Raw genomic sequence first — 19,706 nt, forward strand, 5'->3', positions numbered from 1 at the left:
GCCAATCAAAATTTCAGAAGTGTTTTACAGAAACGTACAAACTAACTCTATAATCAATAAAGAAATGGAAAGAACTTGGGGGATCCAAACAATTTCAAAAAAGAACAGAATGAAAGAATTTACACCACTGATATCCAGACAGTATAAAACAGTTGTGTTGGCAGTATAGACATATATAGATCAATATAACAATCTAAGAAAAGATCCATATGTTTTATATGATTACTTGATTTTTAACAAAAGTTTTCAAGATAACTCAAAGAAGAAAAGACAGTTTTTTCTTCAACAAATGGTCTTTGAACAACTAGAAAAGGAAAAAAATAAACCTTGATATTTACCTCACACTCTACACAAAAATTAACTCCAAATGGACCAGAGACCCAATGTAAAAGCTAAAACTATAAAACTTTTAGAAGAAAACACAGGAGAAAATCTTCACAACCTGGAGTTAACTAAAGATTTTTAGTCAGAGAACTAGAAACAGAAGAAGAGGAGGGAAAGGAGGAATGGAAGGGAAAGAGAAAAAAAGCATAGACCAAAAAAATATACATATTGATAAGCTAGATTAATTCAAAATTTAATTTACTTCTGCTCTTCAAAAGAAATTATCAATGAAAGAAAAGAGCAAGAACCAAGAGAAAATATATCTGATAAAGAACTCATATCCAGATATGTTAGAAACTCTAAATGATACAAAAACAATCCCAGTTTTTTTTAAATGGGCAAAAGATCTGAACAGACACTTCACAAAAGATAAACAAATGGCCAATAAGTAAGTAAAAAGATCAACATCACTAGTAATCAGAGAAATGCAAATTAAAACCACAATGAGATAAAACTACTCACTCAGGAGAATGTCTGAACTTAAAAGAATGAGATCAAGTGCTGGCCGGAATGCGGGGCAAGCACTTCTATACCCTACTGGGGAATACGGTGCAATCGCTTAGAAAACAGTTTGGCAGTTTTCTTACAAAGTTCAACACACATTTGAGCGCATGACACTAGAATTCCACTCCTGGGTTACTTAACCAAGCAAGAATTAAAGCGTATGTACACAAATACGTGTATGTGAACATTCATGGCAGTGTCGTTCCTTACAGGCAAAACCTTGAAACACCCCAAGTGTCCATGTAATACAGATCAACTGTGGCACATTTACACAATGCCCACGACTCTGCAGTGAGATGGAATTACTAAGATATACAATAACACGATAAGCCTCAAAAAGCTCATGCTGAAAAGAATGCCTAACGTGTGCTTCTATGTATGTGTCACTAATTCACAGTGACAAAAGTCAAATCAATATTTGCCCAGAAATGACAATAAAGGAGGGAGAAGTGACTGCAAAGGCACACATGGGAACTTTTTGAAGTGACAGGAATGTTCTGTACCTTACTGTAGTAGTTACAAGGTATGTTTGTCAAAACTCATTGACCTGTACGTTGAAAATAACTACCTTTTATTCTACGTAAATTATACCCCAAATACATTTGATTTAAAAATTTAAAAGAAGTAGCAGTTAGACATTTGGGATTAGCATCATCTAGTTTTACTCCAGCTTAACCTCTATAAAGCAAGTCTCTTATTGTCTTTCTTTCATGCAATTATATGTTAAGTACCAACTATGTGCCAGGAATAATTCTGAGTGTGGTGATAAAGTAGTAAAACAAAACCGCATCCCCAGCCCTCATCAACCTTTCATTCTGACAAAGAATACTGACCATAAAAAAGTAAAAGTAATAGATAAGATAGATTGGGAAAGTGCTAACCAGAAAAATAAAACAATTGGGGGATGGGAGACATTTTAAATAAGATGGTCAAAGAAGGTCTCACTTAAGGATGTAACATTTCAGTAAAGATCCAAGGAGGATTAGCTAAGTTATCTGGGGAAAAAGAGAATTCCAGAAAGAGGGAAAAGTAAGTGCAAAGGCTCCCAAGCTAGCTAGTCAAGAACAACGTGGTGTCAGGTGTACTGGAGAGCACTTTTTTTTTCTTTAGGTTTTTAGGTTTTTTTCCAGTTTTTATTGAGTGAAAATGTCAAACCTTGCATCAGTCATGCAAAAAAAGTAATAATAATAATCAAATAAATAAAACACATATATTAAATTTCTAATAGCACTAAATTCAAGTGGAAAAATATTCAGTTAACCAGGTGCCGAGGAGACTCCAGAGCACTACATAAGACAGGCAAAAGATGAGGTTGCAGATGGGTCAGTGTCATGTCGAGTCTCATTAGCTACTACAAAGACTTTAGCTTTTACACTAAGAGACTACTGAAGTTTTTAATTGAAGAATGACAGGATTTAACTTATGTTTTAACCATGATTATTTTGTCTGCTGCACTAAGACCAGACTGAAGTGCTGGGTTATGGGTTGAAGATTTTAAGAAGCTGTGAGAACAGTCAGGAGGTATTAAAATAATCCAAGTCAGTGACGATAATGACTTGAACCAGGTGATAGTGGAGGTACTGAGAGATGGTAAGATTCAGATCCTATATATTTGGATGGTAAAGCAATATGAACTACTGACAAATGAGGTATGGATATGAAGAGAGAAGAGACAGGGAAGCTCCAAGGTTTTTGGTCTGAGTAACAGGGATGAACATGTCATTTACTAACATGGGGAAGACAAAAAATGAAACAAGTTTGAGTAAAAAGATCAGTTGAGTTCTGAGCATCTTCTATTTAAATACCTTTAAATATCCACAAGGAGGTATCACAATTGGATATATCAAGAGTTCAGAGGAAAAAGCCTCTTATAAAGATTTTATTTTTTGCAAATTAAATCACTGGGTATGAGGAATGTGTGTGTGTGTCCACGCACACACACGTGCACGCACACAAGACCTTCAGAAAATGGTCCATACTTGGAATTTAACACATTCAGGACTCAGCACTAATGGATTGTTTGTATGTTTTCTGATTTACATAAATCCATACAAGTCTGCTAGGCACTTCACACCTTTATTTTTACTTTCACATCTGAAGTACAGCAATATGGATAGATAAGGTGTGTATTTAAGATAACAACATGAACAGACACATTCCTGGAACTATAGCTATTTAAAAGTGACACCAGCATCAAGATACTCATTCTTATTCTGGGAAGGCTTTAAAAAACAATCACTTGTTATGAAACTAATTGCACTGCCAAATGCTTCTTAAGATCATATGTAAAAATCATCATCTTCTCTACATTTTACTGTTTTAAATCAAGGAAAGTAATAGACTTTGTGATTAGATTTAGAAGTTTGGTTTTGATGCTTATAACCATCTAGGTTCTAAAGTGAGTAACATTCCCACACTGTATCTCAAAAAGATGCTATTTTGTGCATTACTAAGGAAATACAAAAATGACATGTAAGAATACCAAACTTCAACCAGAATTACAACATGGGCAAAGCATGCTTAACTAATGCTTGAAAACATTTTCTAAAACATAACATTTTCAGCGTGGAATGAGCATTATTCCTCTCCAGGTGTCTATTCCTTTCCAGTTCCATGTCATGATTATTGGCTCTTGCTAGAACACTTCTTCCCACTGACACCCTTCTCTTCCTCCAAGGCCCAGCCCAAATTCAGCCTCGACCACAAAGCTTGCCCTAACCTCAAGCAGTATTCAGTTCATTCCACATTCCCACAGCACTGTCACTTACATGTCTTGAGCACCAAGGTCATCCCCCCATGGATTACTCAGCTCTATACACTAAAGCAGAAGATCCTTGAAAAATCTTGGAAAGATCCAGAAAAATCTTAGCTACCTTTGCCTTCCCTAAAATGCTTAACATGATACCTTGCATAATGTGTTGCAGGTACTCACTGAAGGTTTGTTCAGCTTAAAATCCTACTAAGCTACAAAAATGATCAAATAAATAGAACTTAATGAGGATATATGCTTTAATTTCCTTTCATCATTTTAAATATACTCTTCTAGATCTCACTTCCCCATCTCTCCATATTATCCCAGATAAATCCTACTGCTTCTCAATCACTTTCTAGTATGCAACATATAATCTAATCCATTTTAAATCTTAAGTGTCATATCTTATTCAAAGAGAATCCACACAACCCCACCTCAACCCCAGGCCAGCCAAGAAAAAGAACATAATCCGTTTTTCTCAATATTCTTCCCAGTTCTTTCAATTTTCTCCACTTCCTCCCTCAACTTTCTAGTTCCCACAAATCAAGATAGGCAGAGGAAGAGGGAAAATGCCCTATGCGCCTACTTCCATGGGAGTTTACTGGAAGGCCATGAAGCAGAATGATCCGTTATCCTTGTGTAATTATTAATACCTTCTCTCTTTCTCAAAGGCACCCAGTTGAGACAGTACATTTCAGCTTTAAATTACAGCAAGCATAAGGGGCTGCCCCCGCTGCCCTGCATAGCTCCTTGGCATGGAGGATGTATTCTAAGGCTGACCTCTCTACCCACAGTCCCCTCATATGGCAAGCTCTCCCTGTTAGCAACCACCAAGATAATTCTAACCTTGTTACCTCCCATGGTGTCCACTTGGTCCACAAAAAAACACAAACAACAACAACAAACCCCTCATGTTTTCTTACCATACCAAACAGACAAATGTCAACTCTTTCCATTGCTACTCTCTCATTCAAAATGCCATCCCACTGGCTCCAGTTACCCAGTTACTGGAGGCCTCAACCAGTGCCATTGCCCCACTCAGATTCTGAGCTGGGGCTGGGTAGACTTTCCTTGGCAGTGTGGCCATTTCTGCCACCTTCAGATCTGGTCACTTCCTTTTCCAGGAAGGGGAGGAGAAACTCCTCGGGTTCTGGTTGGCCCTCCATAAGGAGCTAGAGTAGGGCTACCCACTCGGGTATTAGTTATTTTATCGAGTCTATGTTCAGGAATGCCCCAAACTCTAGATAACTTATGTCATGCTCCCTCAAGAACTCTGGAAGGTGCCACTGCAGTAAAAGACACAAGATTCTGTAAGCTTATTAAACATCCAGACAAGACGTTAAATACCAATCTACACTTCTGGCAGACACACCCAAGTTCTGGGCTGAGAACAAAAGGTCCTTTTGGGGGAAAAACAGGGAAATGTCACAGAACTAATTCCAACAGTTTAATAATTCTTCATCTGAATGACACTTTTATAATACTCTCCTCTTTTCTAATTTCTGTTATATCTGGGAAGCAGGTGCTGCACATCTATTATTTTACTAAGTCCCACATCCCTCCTTAGAATGCAAGGATATTTGTTAACCTTTATTTTCAGCTTTGGAGCTTTAGCGATATCTATATTCTATATCTTGGGCGGGGCAGAATAGTTACATGAGTAAGATACACACATCAAATTCATTAACTATACACTTAAAAATGGGTGTGTTTTAGTATATAAATTATACCTGATAAAGTTGATTTAAATCAGATCTGGTATCTTACTTCGGGACAATGCCAAGGACAGCCAGCTAATGTAAAATGTAATCTCTTAATGAATGTTGAAAATGTATCGGTAATAAACATAACAAACTTACAGCCTAAATCAGATTCTAAAATCCAAATCCAAGTCCAAAGTGTGTACCCACTGTCACAGACACATGGATAATTTTATCCTATAGAAATATCTGTAAGTATTCACAGAATGAAAGAGCAATCAGCATGTTTCTTGGGAGGTCATGACCTAAAACAGGTGGTCAGTTTGACTACTATAAAATATGAATGCAAATTCATGTTAAAGATCATTCTTTGCCCACTTTTCCAGTATTTTCTCTGCCTACTAACCATCTTTGAGGAGCTTACTTCCCTAATTCACTAATATCTATTTCTAAATCACTTTTCCTGATCTCTCTGGCCAATTTTTCTCTTTTGAATAAAAACTCTATCTGAGAATATCATACAAGCACTTCACTCTTGAATAGCCCTCCTCAATTCCTACGCTTTATGGGATTTGTTTCCTACTTTATTCCTTGTATTTTCAAGCAATTAATTATATTGCATTTCAATATCTTGAGTTCAATAATTTCAACCATTTTTTTCCTATCTTCAATACCACATCCTTCACCAAGGTGCCAAAATATTCATATTTAAGCTGCTACCTTGGCTGTATTTGTTGTTGTTGTTGTTACTTCACACCTCCTAAAATACCAATGAATGACAAAGGCAAAGATATCTTTTTTTTTGTATATTTTTTTATTGGAGTTCGATTTGCCAACATATAGTACAACACCCAGTGTTCATCCCATCAAGAAGGCAAAGATTGCTTATCATTTCACCCTATACCTGAAAAAACATAGTTGGATCATGTGACTCCAGAGCCCTACTGCACAATTGTCTTTTACATTTAAAAATACTGCTACTAAAGCACTGTTCCTAGCTCAGTGACGAAATGTGTCCTTTCCAAGGAGATGATGTTTGGTTATGGGCTGTGTAGGTCTACTTGCAAAGCCTGTAAACACCTCATTTTAATGGGCTTTTTTGACTCTTTTCCAGTTATTCCCATACCCCAAATGGTCGAGTAGTCGCTTTAAATTGTATCAGACTGCCTAAAAACCAACCCTCTTTCAAGCACTGTTCTAAACATTCTACTTGAAGTTGATCCAATCTAGCTTATGATAAATACGTTACTGTGGCAGCCCATTATCGCTTGCCTTTCATATACAGATTTTGTATCATGGCATCACTTATATCTGAAAACACAGTTATATGATATTATATTAATATCAAAGGTAACCCATTGGTTGGAAGAGTTCTAGAGTCCACATACAATATTTGCAAATGTTACCACCTCACTGCTTTCCAAGGAGGCTTCAGCATCCTTCTACAACACCAACATGAAAGCATTTATATTAAAAGCCACTAAACCTAAAGTCTTCCCATACTGTATATGCTGGCCTTTCAGATTACTTATTTCATTTATCAGACGATAACCAGAGAGAAAAAGGTCTCTACAAAAAATGATACAATGTGGGACAGTATCTTTACTTCTTACTCTTAGACCTTGGGTATCCCCTGTAGTTTCTTTCCTCATCAGGAAACCGGAATAATTGCACTAGATTCCAAGGTTGTGAAAATTGATGCAAAGTATCTTAGTTGAGACCTACTAAACAGGAGGCTTTCAATAAATAGCACTTAATAAACTACTCTATTCCACTGACACCCTTACTCTAGTACCCTTGGCAATCCAAAAACAGTATTCATCTATGATCTTGTTACTTATCATATTTATGATCTCAGTCTCCCTTCACATTCCACTAATTTCCCAATGTCTAGAATACCCTTTCTCCATTCATAAAATTGACTCTCACTTGTCTTAATGAAAAGATTTAGCCAGGGGATTATGAAGTTAGGGGGCAAGGCAACAGGGCAAGGATCCACCTAAAATCACTGTTCTACTAGATTTAACACAGTAATGTATGCCTACTACATCCTAACTTGGCATTTATCTTTCTTCAGTCTTTTGTGAAGCCCATGAAAGCCAGAATCACAGCCTTCCTCATGCCCTATAAATATCATAAACAGGTCCTATGAAAAACAATCAGCGGAGAAAAAGATACAACTAATGAATTATCTCAGAAATCAATTCATGAGAACTTATCACATGGGGGTTGGGGGAGAATAAAACTAAACATCATTTTGACCACTGATAGAAAATTAGTTTAAAAAAAAAAGGAAGAAAGAAAAAGCTAGTTTTAAACACGGATTTTCTTCTTCTCCTGATTATACTCAAATGAATTACTGGCTCAAAAACCATCTAAAAGATTAACACATATTTTTTTTTTTTTTGCCACTACATTCTCAAATTCCAATAAACAGCACGATCCCTTCTCCAATGAACTACTTTTTTTATACTTTTGTTTTCTCAATTTCAGTAAGAACAGGTGAATTAAAGGTAACTGCAACCTATCAACGATAGTTATGCATTCTTCATATATTTTTGAAAGAAGTTTGATTTAGGGGAAAAAAATGCAATTTGTAAAGTGCTCTTTTATTGTCCACCCCCCCCATTGGTTTCCAGAAGACCACAATGGAATTCCTGATTTGAATGGGTTACCACTGTTAAACCCACATAATTTTTATTAAATATATCTTATTTATAAGGTAAAAAGCTGTTTGCTGCTTTAAACAAACACACAAATGTCTTTCCTAAAGCGCCCCATATCTGAAAATGGTGGTTTGACCAATATTAATCAAAAGCCCAAATAATATCCATAGGGCAGTTTAATTATGGCACAATAAATGAATGACAAGAGCATTTTATTTCAAAATCCCTGAGCTCTAGAATCTGAACATCTATATCTCTTTCATTCCAGATTTAAGAGTTTAAGGCATTCGAATGCTACACCATACTTGTCTTTCCATTATAGACACTGCTTTCAATGAAAAAATAGCTTAAAAACCATGAAATGAAATCAATTCCACATAAAGCTATCGTAGGATTCTGATCTCTAATCTGACTTGTAAATTAGATGTGTGTAACTTCTACTACTCAGCAACCCACAGATCTTTTTCCTAGCAGGATGGCTATGTTGGTTGTATTGCACTCTGACAGTAGTGGCAGTGGCACACTGTCAAACTGAATAGTATATGCCTTGAATAAAATAGTATATGCCCTGAATAGTATATGCCCTGAACAGCTTTCAAGGTAAGTCATGAGGGAATCTTTTTCTGTTTGTAGATGAGCTGCATGAACTATATAAAATATAATCTATGTTTTATATCCTGGGATGCTAGAGTTTTTGTTGAATGCTAAGATAAAAAAAATGTTGAAGATACACCGAAAAGAAAAAAAATGGGATTCAACATTGAGAATCCACCCACTTCATTTCCCAGAACTGCTTTCAAACCCTCTACAACTGGAATAAACGGATATAAACCAAAAGCAGGGGCTCTAACCAAATAAGATTTTGATTTGGTTCAGAGAATACTCTGATGTCCTGGTTTTCTTGTGATGCAATGGTTCTAAAAAGTACCAGTGTATTTTCAATTCACACTAAAAACATGTGAAGTGACTTTAGTTAACATGTCTAAAGATATTAATTTTTTAATTCAACTAACTGTTCTGTAGTATTGTATTGTATAGTGTGACTTTCTACTACTATTGTATTCAAAAGCCTAACAAAAAGGATGTTTTCTTAGAAAATTCTGGGTACAGCAGCTTTTTACAAACTTTTTACACACATTTTTTTTTTTTTTTGAGAGGCAGGGAGGGAGGGGCAAAGGGGAGACAGAATCTTAAGTAGGCTCCAAATCCAGCATAAGCCTGACACAGGGCTCTATCTCATGACCCTGAGATCATGACCTACACTGAAATCAAGAGTCGGACACTTAACCAACTGAGCCACCCTGGCACCCCAGAAACATATTTTATATATGCTGCAGGAGAGCAAAATTTCAAGAATCCCCCAGAGCAAAAACTGTCTTGTGAAAATGATAGTCTTTAACCTTTTTAGGTTATTTTAGTTGAATCAGAGGTTTTTCCTTACTGTAGTTTCCTTAAAGTAAGAGAACCCAATACTAAAAAGTGGTAACTACATAAATTCCATAAACAGACACAACCTTTAAAGTTTGATTACCAAAGCAATTACTGTGTATTATAGAATGATAATACATTACACATTCCCGGAGTTAAAGATCAAAGTTACTTCAACTACCCACTCCCACACACACACACAAAAAAAAAAAAAAAAAAAAAAAAAACATTTTTTATTTAATCATGAAGTCCTTGGAATCATAGGGCTTGATGCCATTTTGGTGTCACACTCTGCCAGTCATCCAAAGAATATGCCATCCTTCTCTTTCAACTTCTTTGTCTACTAGTGCATCACTGGACCCAGCAGGCAGCTCACTCAGACCATTTCAGTAACGGATTTTGGCTCTGTGCATAACAGATGAAAATCTTTACGAAGTATCCACTTTGTCTTACAGCTGAGAGATTTGAACCTGCTGCAGATGTCACATCTAAATTCTTGAACGGATTTTTATCATCAGTGTCACCTATAAAACAAGACAATGTCACCAATAGCAGTGTCCTAGAGAATCTCTATTTCAGTAATGCTAAGCTTTCAGCATTATGACTGACAGTGATTTATTTGACTAAAACAGGGTCAGCAAACTGGAGCCCATGGGCCAAAATTCAGCCACCTGTCTATTTTTGTTCAGCCATAATCTAAGAACAGATTTTGTATTTTTACATGGTTGAAAAAGTTTCTTTAAAAAAATTAATATTTTGTGCCATGAAATTGTATGAAATTCACATTTCAGTTTCCATAAATAAGATTTTACTGGAACGGTAGCTATTCACTCATTTATGTATGTCTCTATGACTGCTTTCATGCTATGATGGTAGGCTTAAATAGGTGCAACACTGACTGTATGATCCATAAAGAAGAATACCTTTACTCTCTGGTGCTTCCAAAAAAAAAAAAAAAAAAAAGAAAAAAAAAAAGCTTGCCAACCCGACCTAGAGGATATCTATCAAGTAGGTAGGTTAATAGGACACCTAGTGTCTAGTGTCTGTCGCATTAAGAACCTGAGGTGCAATGACCCAGTTGGTCCCTTATGTTAACTTCATCCATTTGTTTAACAAATACTTCTGGGGAAGCCTGCCACTCCAGTGTAGACAGTTAAGTTACTCTGCTTTCCACTTTGGCTCAGCCTTGCCTCAATCCATGGAGTCAATATTCTCCTTGGGCAGGAAGAAGACCAAGAAGCTCGGCTTCAAATCAAATACCTCTCCAACGTTGGCCTCTTCTAGATCCCTGGATTTCTGCTTTATGTCTACCATTCTCTGTTAACAGGTTTCCTGCACTAATCTGAGTCTTAAAATACTCTATTTCCCCCTAGAGACCCTTGGGTAGTAAGCAGAGTCACAGCAGTCATTGACCGATCTGTGCTGGCTGATAAGCTAGTTCCAACCGTGCTGTGACAACCACCTTGTAAAAATGAATTTGTTCAGGGCCCTGTGGACAGTCTGCATATTCCAACATTCTCCTGGCCTCCACTACCAGTTTTGATCATGAATGCTCCTGGAGTTCACAGATTTCCTTTTACATTCAAACCTCTGGCCTACACATCCATTCCCCACTGGCCCATCGTTCTGTTTCTTGAGCTCAGTTCACACAATAACCAAATAAGAGCACAAGACATTTTATAAGACATGGATTTCCCAGCCTAGAACCATCCATGTTAAGGCATGTCATGTTTTAGCAACTGCTCCAAAAGGGAATTTATCCGCCCCAGCAGCATTCAGAACCCCCTTCTCCTTTTTCCCTTCATCACTGCTAGTTAGCCCAAAGTTTCTGTATCTGCTTCATCTGAGAGTGCTACCCATCACCCTTTACCCACTTGGACTGCTCAAAATACCTGTGTCTCTTGAGCAGTGCCTCGGAATTACTGCCTTGCTTCTATCAAAGCTTTAACAATCCCATTTCTAGTGTAAGAGAAAAAGGAGGGTTTTCTTGCCACTGTCTGACAACAATGGGGAAATGTATTTGGTTAGACTTTCAGCAATGAGATATAATCCCCCATGTGAATAGTCCACTATGAGGCTATGCCCACACTATAGAACCCATCTGTAATTCATATTATATTGTTGCAAGCAATTAATTCACAAACATATTCGTAAGTTGTAGACTGTACTAAAAAATAGCCATGAAATGTCAGGAAGACTTTATAGCAGGACAGATTAGCCTCATGTAAAGACTTCAGAGAAAATGTTCATTTTCAGCAAAGTGAATTTCACTACAACCCTGACATATAGACAGCCATGGTGAACAACTCTGAAAACTGCATCAATAGCTCTAACACAAACAAATGAGTAGTATCAGAAACGAATAGGCTGACTGAAATGACCATTAACTGTATCTCAATTCTGAGTAGCAACCATATAGGTAGCATGAAGCATAAAAATGAAAATCTTCAACAACACATACAGGAACCCTATGTCCACCTGGGGAATGACATAGAAATGCAGCAAACATACCCTTACCACCAAGAAAAGAAAGCAGAGGCATGTAGACTATACTCCAAAGGAATACGTAAAAGATTAAAATTTTAGAACTTTATTCATTTGATGAATCTAGCCTCCTTCCCTTAAGGGAATAGTTCACACTTTTTAGTATCAGGACTCCGTTGTGTTCCCAAAAATTGAGAACTCTCAGGGTGCCTGGTTGGCTCAGCATTTGAGAACCTGCTTTGGCTCAAATCATGATCCTGCATCCGGCCCCCCCGCATGGAGCCTGCTTCTCCCTCTGCCCCTGTCTCTGCCTCTCTGTGTGTCTCTCATGAATAAATAAATAAAATCTTTAAAAAAAAAAGAACTCTAGAGTTTTTGTGAGTTATAATTATCAATATTTTCCATATTAAAAATTAAATGAGTTTATACATTGTTTTAAAATTTTAATGGCACGTTTAATATGACAAATAACATATTTTATGAAAAAGTACTTTCCTAAAAAAAAAAGGTAAGTTTCTTTCATGTCTAATTTAATAGAAGACAGATGAATTCTTATATCTGCTTCTATATTCAATCTGTTGTGATACATTTTGACTGTAACAGAAAAAAGAAGTATATGTTAATATTAATTGTGCCTTTTCAGATAGTTGTGAACATTCTCCTTTGATACTACACCAAAACTTGACAAGTAGAGGAGTTTAACAGTTATCTATCATATGCAACCTATTATCACATAAACTCTTTGTATTGTTACTTGCGTTTTTTATAAGGGTACCCACAATTTTGTAAGATTGGTCACTTTGAAAATATCGGTTTCTTACATTACGTTTATATTCCAAATCTTGACATAATTAATTAATTAATTAATACCATAGCAAAAACTCACATTTATTAATATCACCACCTATCTCATCGGAAAAATCTTTTAAGTACTGGGAAGCTGTCAAGGGCACAGCAGGTAATACAAATTTTCCAAAATTTTAATTTTCACTTGAAAGCTCAAATTTTATCATTGGCAACAAATATTATCAGTTGTTTTCCCCAAAGTGACAGGCTCACTTTGTTCATTTTCAAGAAAATGACTGCCAAATATCTAAGTCTAAATGATCATAGTTTGGTGATCATTATTATATGTAAAAATGATGTTCCATGCAAAATATGACTAATTCAGCTTACAACTCAAAAAATCACAGAAGGGTTTTCCTGTGTCAACCAATGTACTCCGGACATACAGCAGAAATGTTTTTTGGATATTTACCCCATCACAAAGAATAGTCAAAGTGTACTCAAGGATCAAGATTTAATAAAATCATTTTTACTGCTTCATCAAGGACATTCTTCAGTGAAACTGGCTTTTCTGTTTTGTTTTTTTGTTTTTTGTTTTTTTTTTTTACTGGAGGAGCATGGTAGTAAAGAATAAAATGAGTATTAGTATGGTCTCGTGCCAGTGCCATTTAATACAAACTAAGATGCCAACAGTTTTATCCACCACTGCTTTAGTATCAGCAAGGCAAACATCAAAGCAGTGGAAACAGCAAAAAGTCATTACTGCTATGAAAATAATTTTAACCTCACAATCCCCTTCAAGGCTCTTGTGACTCACATGGGTCTGCACATCACAATTTGAGAACTATGGTCTTAAGGAAACACTGAAAGCTATAAATGATAAGCTGCCATCCCTAGATCCATAATAAATATCCCCCAACATATTATATGTAAAAAAAAGAATTATATTAAATATCTATACAAATTTTTTTCATTTTAACTCAAAATTGGCCCAATGCACTCTGAAACTGCATTAATAATGTAATACCAATTAACAAATAATGAGCACTTGCATGTATTAACTCATTAAATCCTCATAATAACTTTACTAGTTCTCTGATAATATTCATGCTACCGAGGAGGACATCTGAGGGACATAAGGGGAAAGTCACTTGTCTGAGGTCACAATAACAACCATCAGCATTTATGGATTCAGGTATTACTATCCTGCATACCTCATCTCTTAAGTGTTTACAACAACCTACTATCCTTTCTCACCCTTTATTATTCTTGACACTTTATCCATTTCACAGAAGAAAACTGAGTCAAGAAGGCAAAATTCCCTGCCCAACGTTATCCCAGTGCTCGATCATCCAAGTCTGTCTTAATCCAACAAGTATGCTACATATTCTCTCTATGGCACATATCAGTATACCCTGAATACATAAATAGATCGATGGTTACAAGTCTTCCATAGCTTTAAACTCAACTAAATAAATAAATAAATAAAGTAAAATAAAAAATAAACTCAACTGAGCAAGACCTCTGTTTGTAAAAATGTTTACTAATTTGATTATTTCTGTCTTCAAACAGGACAAAATCTACTTTCTTTTAAAATAGTCTATGATCTAGGTAGATAGTTCACTGATTTATTAAACACTTATCTGCATACAACAACAAATCAATCCAGCTAAGATTACTCTAAGAAAACTGAAACCCAGAAAAGTAACTAACTTCCCCCAAAGGCATGCTGTTCATAAATGGTACAGGGTCAAAATCAGTTTGGACCGACCCTGAAGCCTAAACTCTTCAATCACACTGCCTGCATGTATTTAAGAAGGTCTCAGGCAATGACCTAGGAATTGCTCACAAGGTCTGGTTACAGAGCTTGCTGATATCATATCCAATTTACCCAAGGCAATCAAGATATGAATCATCTTGTATTTCAAAGACCAAGAGACAAAAAGAAAGCTGATATATGCTGAAAATAAAGAGACATGTTCTCAGGTGCTTTAGGTAAAACATCGACAGGTAATGCTGAAAAAAAGAAGTCAAATCCACTTTAGGTAGGTATCAGCACACATCTCTGTAGCTGAGATAACCCTAACTCTGTTTAAAAACAAAACAAAAAATGCCTGGAGGAAAACATCGTTACAGCTACACAGACTATCTACTCTTTACACAACAGCTTTCAGATGCCAGGAGCCAAGGAACGCTACAAATGTAGTAAATGACAGAAGAAATAAGTTTCCTAAAGCTTTCCTAAACTCTTATCAATCAGCAAAATTTTCATTTCAAGTAAGAATTCATAAAAGCCAAGGGTTATGCCCCAGTGCTTATTGCTATTTTAAGGTCCTACATCATAAGATACTGCTTAATATCAAACCCTAAGGGGGACTGGGAAGGAACCCAGCTCAATTCATCTTAAACTTGATGTAACTCAAATTTTAGGAGGTATAAACATCTTGTGATTGGACAGAGGAGTGTGGCTTCCATTTCCAACAAATTATATTCTCGGGGCACCTGGGTGGCTTAATGATTGAGCGTCTGCCTTTGGCTCAGGTCATGATCCCCGGGTCCCGGGATTGAGTCCCACATCAGGCTCCCTGCATGGACCCTGCTTCTCCCTCTGCCTGTGTCTCTGCCTCTCTCTGTGTCTCTCATGAATAAATAAACAAAATCTTTACCAAAAAAAAAAAAAAAAATTACATTCTCAAGGAATCCACATACACATCTGACATTTGACAGGAAGGTGACAAAATGGAAGGCTGTGGTATACCACCTAAAAGGGCAGAGCAGCACAGGCGAGAGATGAGCACTTATACTTGTCACAAAATACCACATTCTGGATTCCCTTTGTGGCAAAGGAAAAAAAAAAAAAAAAAACAACTACGAAGCATATTTTACCTCTGCCCATCACAAAAAAAGAATCACAATCTAGTAATGTAAAAGCAGCTTAGAGATATATAGAAAAAAAAAATCAAGATTGAGGTCATGTCTCTTGACATGCATCATTTACACTTAGGATTCCCCCATTTATCTGAATTAATTTCATGTACCTCATTTCATTCAGATAATTGAAGTTTTCCTTTTAGAGTTGTAAAATGTTACCTCAACATAATTAGTAAACTGTCCACTTAAAAATACCACCACAAAAAAATGTCATTCCCTCGTCTCTACACAGACATATACTCCACTATCATTAAAAGTATGAGATTCAGGCCTATACAGGAAATGTAGTTCATAAGTCCTCTTCAAAAAATTAGCACAAGAAATTCTACGAGAAAAGTTATGGTCATTACCTTTTTAATACAGAGTGTTAGCGTTACTTGTTAAAGGCATGGTTAATTTGGGTATTCAATACATGACTGACTACTGTTCTGAAACCAAATTAAAGGTTTAGACTACTAAAGAGTTTGATGACTTGCCTCAAAACAATAACTAGGATTGTATGGACAACAAAATCCAAAGGTCCCTCTTTTTTATGAGCAGGCACTTAAGGGCCTTTTAATGAGAATTTACTCTTTAGTAATATAATTACTAATGAATAAAAAGAGGGCCATTCAACTCACTTCTTTATAGTGCCATAAAACTTCAATATGTAAGAAATAGTATATATACATGTTAATCAAACTCAAGAAAAATTGAAATGTGCAATACCTAAAAATACATGGTGAAAATTATATACCTTTTCTTCTTAAATAAATGTCCTGCCAAATGACTGATGAAGCTATTTTTTACATGGATTTGCTTATAACTTAAAATATACAGACTATATGTAGTACTAATGATGGTGATGAAATGTCTAAATTTTTATGTGAATTCAAAATTTCCCATATATTGATAACAGACTTACTGTTAGGATGAATTTTATATTAGTTAATATTTATTTACCACCTGCTATGTGCCAGGCACTGTACTGAGTGCCAAGGACACCACCAGGAACAGCACAAATTCGGTCTCAACACTCGGGGTACACATAGTCTAGAAGGAAAGACAAATAATGAACATATGTGCTATGGGAAAGTACAACAGCTACTTGGTCAAATGAAAGCTCAAAACTGAGAGAAGAATAGGTAGAAAAGGCAAACACTTAAAAAAAAAAAAAAAAGCTGCCACTGAAAATGGTGGATAAAAATCACCCAATACATGACTCAGACTCCGCTAAGAAGGCAAGGAATCCTACAGCTGTGGACTCCGGAAAGGGATCTAAGTAATGACCAGGGTGTTGTAGAGCCTGATGCGAATGAAGAGCTGACCCTCAGAATGGGCTCCAATCATAAGAGCCAAAGAGCCCAACTTTCGGGTAGCCTATTCTCAGTACCTAGGGGGTCAATCTGGTTAAGTGCAGGTCCTGGAGGCAGTATCACAGTATCTTGCCAACTTGCCCCAGTTGAAACAGAGTCCCAACCATCCACCTGTGACAAAAACAGGTCCCAACTCCCTGAGGGGAAGAGGTGATGGCAGGGAGAGTCAGATGACCAAGGGTTCTTAAGCATGCTTAAGATAAGGTTTCAGGCCCACAAGGGATCTGGAATGCAAAAAGAAACAACACAAGAAAATATATCAACTTATGGACTACTTAACACTAAAAGAAAGGCTGTGGAACTGCTTGTTACTTTTATAAATAAATACTCAAAAAAACAAAATAAATGTCTAAATGACTTAAGTATGACCTTAATGTGTGAGGGGAAAGGATTAGATATTCTTACTAATTCATACTGAATTTACATCCTAATTCCATTCAAACCTGTATCGAAATATTCTAGATGCCTCACACACCTTACTTAAAAATGTTTATGCTATGTATTTCAAAACTCTGGATGAGTAAAGTGTCTTCAAAAATGAGAATCTCCTAGTCAAACTGCATATATATGCCAATGATACAGTGAGATACCATACTTCTGTGAGCAATTAATGTTTAGGGCACCAGAATTAATTCCTGATCCCACCTCCGGAAGTAGATGGGGGGTGTTCATGTATTTTCAGTCTTGAAAATCAATTCAAAAACTGGGTCAAGAGGATAGGACTGGCAGTAGGTAGGACATATAGGCTGGGACTGGCTAAAGAACCAGAAATGATACATGTGAAATGATGTGCTTCCTATAAATACCACCCTACTGTACCGTTCAATTGTTTTCAGTAATAGGTAAGATTCACAGAAAAAAATGCATGTCGTTCAAAGGTATTGTCCCTGTGAAGGCTATTTTTTATGTGATCCTACATATTCAAATAGGAATCACTCTAAGGAATCGGCCCTACATTTGCTCAAACATTCTCTTCCAAAGCTACTCAAAGGGTGCAGTGGTGGTACTTTCCAAAAAGAAATGCTTAAAAATTTTCCTCAGTTAATTCTCTTAAAATAAACAAAACAGAGTATTCTGATCTATTAAAGAAAGAGGAGATAAGCCTAAGAGAAAAATACACAGAGGGTTTTGGGTTGCTTTGTTTTACCCTATCACCAGAATGCCCTATCAAATACAGCATAAAACTGTCTAAAATATCATTCCAAGACAGCTTGCCAAGGTAGTCTGGACCCCAAAAGTCATGATCCTTACGAAGGTCTATATGCTGAAAAATGTAGCTTTATAAAAGTGAAACCAAAACTTCAAAATGTGGCCTACAGTAACAATTAGAGGGTCACTCAATTGATGGTTGTCAAACTTTACTCCAGTGGAAAGTTTCACTGGAAAATTCGTATTACTTTAGCTCTAATGAGATGTTCTATCAAAAAATGTAAATAACGGTCCTTTACCCAATTTTACAAGAGAGTAATACACGTTAAAGAATAAAATTCTCCATGTTCAGTTCATTCCCCCAATTTTTCTAAAATATTTGTTACCTGCTACCTCTTTCAATATTGGAATTAGGCCTAATGGAGTATCTGATTCAACACATAAAAGAAATGAATTTATTTCACATTTATACAATCATGGTTTGTGACCTCCAGGCACGCGGATACCTTATGTTTGATCAAGCCCAACAGGACCACAAGCATTTAGGGAGCATCTGCTACACCTGACACGAGGCATACACAGAATAAGATATGGTTTTTCATGAAGCCCCCACTAGGCAAAGTGCACAGAAGCCAAGAAATATTTACTAATGCTGAAATATGGTGGCATGTGAGATGCAAAGAATTCACCCCACCCCAGCAAGAACTTCAGGACTTCTGCATTTGAGACTGAGAAAAAGTGAAGCTGGCTGGGGATACTGGAATTCAGTTACTGCATGTGTACGGCACCTTTCCTCCTCCCTAAAGTCGAGGTTATAAAACACCACAGTCTTATATGTAAAGACTTTTGAAATGCCAATCTCCTGGAACTGAAACAGACTATCTGAACCAAGAATATGAAGTACAAAATACTCTTAAAGTGCAAACAATCACTGCTTTCAAACAAACTGAAAAGTACTGTTTTCAGCTGATAGAATGTAACATGTCCTAACTATAAATAATCTGTATCATTTGTATCTAATCTGTCCAAGACACAAACTAAGGCACATACTCAAAACAGGAAAAAGAAAAAGGGAAATTTAGTCACTGCTAGGCTTTTTTAAAAAGTAACATAATCAAAACAAATTTGGGTACAAGAATATTCGTTGGGGAGGTCTGAATTACAGGCTTAAGCATTCAGTTTCTCAAGTCAACTAGTTCTATTCAACTTCTGTTAAATATCTTCAAGGAACTTTCTTTGCTTTAGTTTTCTCCCTGTAAAATAAGGGGGTCGGATTAAACTGTAAGAGTCCCCTACCAAAAAAAAAAAAAAAAAAAAGACATTTCTGTGATTATGTGGTATGTAAGACTGAAATGCCAACAGGCAAAACAGGAGTAAAGAAGCCATGTTAACGACCCAAGTTAATAGTGCTAAAAATTCAGTTTCCTATTTTAGATCTCTGCATCGTGGTTCAGCTTTTTACCTGTTCAGCTTTACGAGTTCGTCAAAGAAAAGCTGCAGGACTCAAAAGGTCCTCCTCCTCCTCCAACCCTCAACGCTAGAGCTGCCTCATTCAATACCAGACCCT

General features: G+C 36.4%; 1 protein-coding gene and 1 long non-coding RNA gene across 14 annotated transcripts in view; both read right to left on the bottom strand.

Annotated features, from left to right (window-relative positions):
- GTDC1 (glycosyltransferase like domain containing 1) overlaps positions 1–19,706 on the bottom strand; it is a 393,447-nt gene that overhangs the window by 371,584 nt on the left and 2,157 nt on the right. The gene's annotated exons all lie outside the window — the stretch shown is intronic.
- Positions 9,649–19,703, bottom strand: LOC118351452 (uncharacterized). 4 transcript variants are annotated; one of them, XR_007403777.1, is made up of 4 exons: positions 19,602–19,701; positions 17,008–17,214; positions 16,581–16,667; positions 9,649–9,958 (listed from the first exon to the last, which is right to left on the bottom strand). It is a non-coding gene; the product is annotated as an uncharacterized LOC118351452 (long non-coding RNA). The 4 variants fall into 4 exon arrangements; XR_007403778.1 differs by having other exon boundaries at positions 16,578–16,667; XR_007403779.1 differs by lacking the exon at positions 17,008–17,214 and having other exon boundaries at positions 19,602–19,703.

The sequence above is a fragment of the Canis lupus genome, chromosome 19 (assembly GCF_003254725.2).
Source record: "Canis lupus dingo isolate Sandy chromosome 19, ASM325472v2, whole genome shotgun sequence".
Taxonomy (NCBI): Eukaryota; Metazoa; Chordata; class Mammalia; order Carnivora; family Canidae; genus Canis; species Canis lupus.